Source organism: Sinocyclocheilus anshuiensis, unplaced genomic scaffold (assembly GCF_001515605.1).
Source record: "Sinocyclocheilus anshuiensis isolate Anshui unplaced genomic scaffold, SAMN03320099.WGS_v1.1 scaffold1224, whole genome shotgun sequence".
NCBI classification, from domain to species: Eukaryota; Metazoa; Chordata; class Actinopteri; order Cypriniformes; family Cyprinidae; genus Sinocyclocheilus; species Sinocyclocheilus anshuiensis.
The window spans coordinates 596,124-603,927 of NW_015544204.1; positions in this window are offsets into that span (position 1 = coordinate 596,124).

The window sequence follows — 7,804 nt, forward strand, 5'->3', positions numbered from 1 at the left end:
AGTAATGTAGTACCAACTGACTCATGTGTATTTTACAGCATTGGTTGAGAGATTTTTTTTTCCTTGAGAAAATTTGGCAAGTACTGTACCTGATATAGCCTATATCCAAAATAATCGATATTGAATTGAATCGAATCGAATTGATAATCAAATCGAATCAAAAGCTTGTGAATGAGAATCGAATCGTGAAATTTGTGTCAAAACCCAGCCCTACTATCTAGTTTATGTTTTTACTGTATCTTAATGATTACTCATCTTCAACTAAATCTTAATTAAATTAAGTATTTTTCTCTAGAAGCAGTCTCTAAAATGATTTTTAAAATATCCATTAGTCATGAACAACTGGCTAAGTCATCAATATTATTTGGGAACACTTTTCTAAGAAAAGCATAGTTTTGCTTAACATAAATGGGCCCAAATCTCAGGCATGAAGATGTCAAGCAGGGCAGGCATTTTTATGATGGTGTCAGAGTAACATAAAATGTTGGTATGATAGGGAAAATCTGATGTCTGTATGTTCATATGCCATTGTTAATATGCTAATTTAGACTTGAGATGCCCTCCAGTGAGCAACATGCACTGCTGTGCTTGTTGCATTTTTATTGTCTGATATTTTTCCTGCTATCTTGCTAGTCATAATAGGAATGTTTGTTAACCTTGACCAACCATGAGACCATCTCTAAAGATTTCACTTGTACTTCAAACATAAACAATTACAGTGAGATGACAATGAGTTTCTATTTTTGCATAACCTTATAACTCTAATGAAGCTGTTTCAGCTTCTTAGCAACAAGAAAGACTTGGATAAGTATAAAACAAGCTAGTATGTTGATGGAATGATTTAATGTTTGTATGGAAGAAAGATATATAAATATCTAAAAAGCAAAGTAATATTAAAGTATGAATTTAAGTCAATAAAGTCACTGGTCTCCTGAATAAAAAAAAATGATGCAGAAAAATAAGCGATGGACATAAGGTGTAAAGATTGCATGTTGAGGTAATTAAAAATAAATAAAAAAGTAGGCCAGTTAAATAATCTACACTTAAGGACACAGCTCTCATTATTGTCTGGTTCCTCTAGAATAGTGCAGGATGTACACAAAGTGTTAACCAATGTCACACAGCAATGACAAAATAGCAAGTCAATTGCAAATTAACTTGCAAGAGGTCAGTGTGGCAACTACCAATTCAGTTTGCTGTAAATTGATTTGTGCTAGCCTCTCTGGGAGGAAAAGAGCAAAAGGTCTTTAGTTTCTTCCTTGCAGATTCACAAAGAACGCCATGGGTCAAAGCACGAAAGCAGCATCTGCAGTTGAAGGTCAGATGGTTCTTGAGTGAAACATTGGCTCTTTATTGGAAAAGCATACTTCTCACAGCAGAGCACTGGATGCAGGATGTTACATAGTAAACACGAGGTACCGTTCGCACCAAGAACAATAACTGTAAAGAGAACTATATTAGTGTCCACACCAACGCAAAATAAAGACCTGTTTATTATAAGCGCGCTGCAATTGTGTCATCTGCCACTTTAAATGCTCAAAGCTTTAAAAGAATTATTGTTGGATCTCAATGTTTTTATTGGTTCATCAGAAAAAAAAAGGTTTTAAATGTTTCCATCGACATCGTTCGACATTAATGTCATAGTTGTGGTGTGGGCTGTGCTATTATTTTAAATTTTGATTTTTAAAACTAAATATTTTTTCTATCTATTTATAAAACTATATATTTGTCATTGTCGCTGGTGTGAACGGGCCTTATCCTGGAAAATGCTTATTTTCAAACCAGGCCGTTACTGAGCATTTTCCTTTTTTTTCCGTCACAGTTTATGATTCATAAGTTGATGTACCAGTTTAAAAGCGTGAAACTTTCCAATCTACCTGTGGTGGTAACATTATCTGTGCTCTAAATGCTCTCACAGTAATATTCAGGGTTCAGTACAGTATTCTATATTCTCTAAAATCCTCAAGCTGATTTTCTTTTTGCAAGATGCTGTCAATAAAATAGATGCTATTCACACTGTTCCAAACAAACACCAGCTGTGCTTCCTAACTATACGCTTATTTACAATATTTTGGGTGCTTGTTGTTCAGCTGCAGATATGAAGACGCATTGATGTGGATCCATCGATCCACCAAACCAGCCAACCATGGGTCAATATCTCTCAACAACGATGCCTTATCCATTCATCTGAAAATGTAGATGTAAGTGGGTCTTAGGGCATATCTCACGCTGGGGGATCACCTGACACTGTCTTTCTGATCAAGCATTGAGAAATCAGCTCTTGAAAATTGGAGATGCAAACCATGCAGTACTGGACACAGTCGCTGCAATCTCTCGTTTGCTGTAGCATCACTGGAACTGCTGTCCAGCTAAACTCCAAAGATGTGCGAAAGCAAAAGAGCCATGTTTTAGCATAATCTGTGAAAAGCCCATGCAAGTGGTTTGATCATCAGCAGGGGAGTTACGTGCTTTCTGAAATCTGAAGGGAATGAGGGGTTATGTTGGTTTTTAAATCACTGCTCTGCTGCGTAATGGATTTTTGTTCTGAAAGCTCTCCATTTGGAATTACGTATAAAGATTTAATGAGCATTAATCTAATCGGCATTGGAAGTCTTCATTGCTGTCAATAAGATGCAAAGTGTATGCTTGAATCTGCTGCAGTGACCATGAAAGTCACATTTCATCGTGTATGAAAAAAATGCTTCTTGAAAACTTCTTGAAAACTCTTAAAGGGGTCATATGATGTTGCTAAAAAGAACATTATTTTGTGTATTTGGTGTTGTCTTGATGTATTTCCTCAGCGACCAGCACGGATCAGTTCTAGGCATGACGAAGCAGATATCGTCCTCTTTTGGAAGGCCAAACAAAGTAGTTTCGCTTTCACAACGAAACACACAGCGTCTTCACGACATGGCGGCAGCAACAATACTACAGCGAGAATAAAAGTTACGCCTTCTTTCTTTGCATGAACATTTGGGTGGCGTTATGCAAATCTTCCCACATAGTGACGTAGACATGTGGGGGCGTGTTAGAACGAGCCGTTTTAGGTAGGCGTGGTTGACTCTTAACTTTTATAAGAATATCTCTTTGGATTTGAGACTTTAGTCTTTGCAACTTTACAGATCTTCTTTATGCAGCAAGAGCTTGTAACACTTTAAAGAGAAAGGAAAAATTTTAATCGCATCATATGACCCCTTTAATTGGAATCAGTGGAAAAAGGTTGGTAAAATTATAAAAAAGAACTTAAGAACTTTACACTTCTTTCTTTGGAGAATCTAAAATTGATCTATGGCAATGGCTGTGAAAACCTGCTTTTGGAGCCTTTACTTTTAAGAGTGCGCTATGAGAGAGTTGTTAGTGAAAAGGTTTTAACCTACTTAATAGGTAGGTGCATGGAACTTTGTGTCCATATTATATAGTTCTGGATCAAATCACTCCAAAGATGTGTGGATATTTTTCCATATTTGTGGACTAATAGGTATGTCTTTCCACAAGGTGATCTAATAAAGCCATTCATTGGTTCCTGACTTGGTCTTTCATTCAAAACATAACTGATAAATATGAGAGAACATTTGGTTTCTAGCTTCCTTTTTCCTTTTAGCCAGCTACCTTTTGAGACTGTTGTGAATATATTTTTTAGGCAAATAAGAAGCTATAGTAATACAGCTTAATGAATTGTGTGAGTTGCAATTTTAAATGGATGGGTGAACTTGTTCTATTTGATGAATCCTAGTCATGTTCCTGAATTGGCAGTGCTGAACTAATCCATTCATTCACCTCTTCTACAATAGATGGCCCACAAGTAGTAGAGTGAAGATAACTATCTTTCGTCAGACTCTTTGTGCTCCAGAGTTTACTTAACTTTCACATTTTCTGCTAGACAGAAATGATTACTACTGCTGACTGACCTTGGCCAGTTGAATGTGTCTGTTGTTTTCAGCTTTTCAGTTTTCTCCCTCTCTGTTTCCATTCAAGCTAGAGTAATTTTGTCAGTGTTTTTAGTGTTTTGAAGTGTAGACATATTACTGATACCTTTTTACTCTACAATCATGTCTGATTCTGTACCATATTTAGGGGCCTAAATTATTATTATTAATTCAGCAATATATATTACTTAATTACTTAATAAATATTTTACAATAGTATACACTGAATGACACACAGTGACCCACAACTATTACTTTTAATGAAACTGTATATATGGTTGACCCTCTGACACCTGTTTACCTCATTCTGTAGAAGTTGAACATATTTAAAGCGATAGATCAACCAAAAATTCAATTTCTGTCATCATTTACTCACCCTCATGACATTACAAAAATGTATGACTTTCTATACTCTGTGGAACATAGAATAATCTATTTTGAGAAACGTCTCAGTGTTTTTGTCCGTACTGCAGCATTCATTAAAATATATTCATTTTGTGTTCCATGGAATCTGATTTAGGGTGAATTATCCCTTTAATATTTACATAAAAACCTTTTGATTGTCAAACGTGTGCATGTAACACCTGGAGTTCATTGAGCCCAACTGATAATCAACCATTTCTTCTTTCAAGAATTCCTTGAAAGACTGCATAGAATTGCTGCATGTGCAATGGTGCTTGGAATCATTATCTTTTTATATATGACAGGAAAGTACTTTCCTGTATCCACTCAAAGTTATTATGCCACATAACTCAACATTACAATGCACATATAATAATTCCTCAGATATATTGATCCTGACATTATTGTGACTTGTAATAAGTATTCTGTGATGTGATAGAAGTAGTGTTGTCCTAATCCTTGCCGTGTGAATTCTGGTTCCGTAAGCCTGCCCATGTGTCATCAGATAAGTACAGTAGGATTATTGTGAATATGTGATGAGACTGTGAATGTGCTTCAGCATCACTGCTGTGAGTGCTTGTCTGATCTGGTGCTTTATTACAGTTATGAATTTACTGTTTATATACCACCAATGGATTGTTATTACTTTATTTATTTGTGAAGTAAATGTTTTATTTCCATTTTTGAAGGGGCTTTATGCTTGCATATGGACAGCTACAATTAATTACTATTAAAGACCTCAGTGAGGTTGTTCATGGCTGCTTGGCCAGTTATAGTAACTTATGAGAGACTTGTGTGTGTTTGTTTGTGATTCTTGAGTATTTATTTCTTTAAGTAAAGCCACATTTTGTTTGGACTGGAGAGAAGCTGAACCACAAATGAGAATCCATCAGTCCTTGCAGGCCTCAGGCCTTTGCATCATATACTCCCATGGCCTTGGCTTAGTGCGGGAAAAGATATTTTTCATTGTTATCCATTCTTTTTATGTGAAAAAATAATTACACAATATTTTTGGCCGTTTTGTAAAAAAACACACTCAACAGACCAAAGCACAGTGTATTCTTTAATGAAAAGCAGAAACTGAAGGCCACACACTTCACATCTTCACATGAGACAGAATGTGACCGATCACCACCCTAAGATGTGTGTGTGTGTGTGTGTGTGTGTGTGTGTGTGTGTGTGTGTGTGTGTGATATTCAGGAACTAATATTTATTCAGGAACTAGAATCTTTTCTAAGGGATTAAACTGAACTAAAACTAAATGAGAAATTAAAATGTCACACCAAATCCAAAAAAAAAAAAAATAAATATTTATAATAACTCTATACAACGTGTCCTCATTACTAAGGAGAGGATACTGTGCAAAAAAAATATTAAGAAATATTTTGGAATATGTTTCATATATTCAGGAAAGCGTTTGATACAGTCAAGTGCTATTCGGTATTTAGTCTGAAAAAAATTGGTGGACTGGTTTTCCACTAGACTTGTGAAGAGATGCAATTAAGTGACGCAAATGCTGACATTAATCTTCCATTAGCACAGCATCTGACCTCTTTCTTATTGTGTCTGTTCACAGGCCATCAGAATTAGATCAGGTTTATTTTAGTATATAAATATTGATTTAGAATGTCATACTTTTTTTAAAAGTTTGGAGTATAGTAAAATATTGCATCATAATGTATTTACTTGCATATTTTTTAAAGGAGATATAGATTCTTTTAAACCGTACAGTATAAAATAAGTGATTTGAAATGAATTTGGCATCAATGCTGGTTGCCTGTAACCGACAAAACAGAGATTTGTAGGATGAGAGAGGCTATTGGTTTGCATTTTTCTTACATTTCATCAAATCAGCATGCATTGATATTTTTACTTTTTTGTTATTTTTTATGTTTTATGTGACTTCAGAAGCACTGATGTTGTCATCAGCATGTTGAGCTGTTGCATAGATTGATGTTCTGCATGCAAAGGCAGGTTTAAGAACTATGGCTCAATGTGACTGCAACTAATTCTGACCTGTCAGTAAGAATGAAAGTGATTTGACCCCTGCAGGAGTTGTGTTGAATGATGGGGGGCTGCTGAGCTGCCATTTACCTCCTTAAGTGCAGGTGTGTGTGAGTGGCCAGCCTTCTGAGCATCTGTTCCAAAATCAAACTGAGACACTTCTGTGTGCTCTGAACTGGAGATCACAATGTCTGTGTCTTTTCCATATGTCTTCTACAAGTTGGACCAACTTTGTTTTAAATATTCTTGTTGGCCTATAATGTTAAAGGGATAGCCCAAAAATGACAATTCTCAACATTATTTACTCATACTCATCATGTCGTTCCAAAACTGTATGACTTTCATTCTTCCGTGGGACTTAAAAAGAATATAGTTTGGTAACCGAACAGTTTCGGTTCCCATTGACTTTGTTTGCCTCACTTTTGTTACCAATGTTCTTCAAAATATCATCTTTTATGTTCCACAGAATAAAGAAAGTTTGGAACGACATGAGGTTGGGTAAATGATGACAGAACAGAATTTTTATTTTTGAGCGCACTTTCCATTAATGATGGCATTCTGCAAATAGATTACTTACTAATTGTAGTCCATTACTGATTCCAAATTGCATGACAAAAATTGTAGTTATTAACGTTACATTGCACATTTTTTGGTAATATAATCAGACTACTTTTTATATTACTTTTGACCTAATTTGTTTATCACATTGATTTAAATAGGATAATCTTGTACCATATGGATATAAAAATGGAAAGAAAAAGAAAATATATTCCATTTGTTGTTATTGACAACATGAAGTGCATTAAACATTACATTACATCATGGTTTCCCAAACTTGAAGGAACTGCAGGGGGTTCATGAGTTTAATGAAAAGCAAATAACTAATTAAATCGTAAAAATGTAAAATGAATCATAAATAAATCGTTTAAAATAACATCAATCAAAATAAAAAAAACTTACAAAAAATATATATTTTGTTTGTTTACCTGCATATCATGTGATCATTAACCAATGTCAGAGAACTGTGAACATGCGAAATGTGATACTAAATTATTAATTTATTACCATAAAATCCAAGGTAATATAATGTAAAAGGTTCAGATGACAAAAAAAGTTTGGGAATCACAGCATTACATGTAAATAAGAAATAAAGTGAAATGTAATTGAATCCAAATACAAGTACATCATTTTTGGAATCTGATTAGTAATCCAGACTAGGCGTAATAAATGTACTATCCAGTAAATTGCATGTTAATTGCGATTCCGACAATTAAGTGTCCAAAACATTACATTCAGTTCGCACTTAAGTATTTTTAAAGTATGCTATACTCCCTTTTTTCAAGAGTAAATACATAGAAACGACCTACCTAAGGTCATGTCACTATGCTGCTCTAATTTCATAACAATCGTCTCTGTGTGTGTGTGTGTAAATGAATGAAATACAAAGGTGTGCGAATAGTTAGGCTGTCACA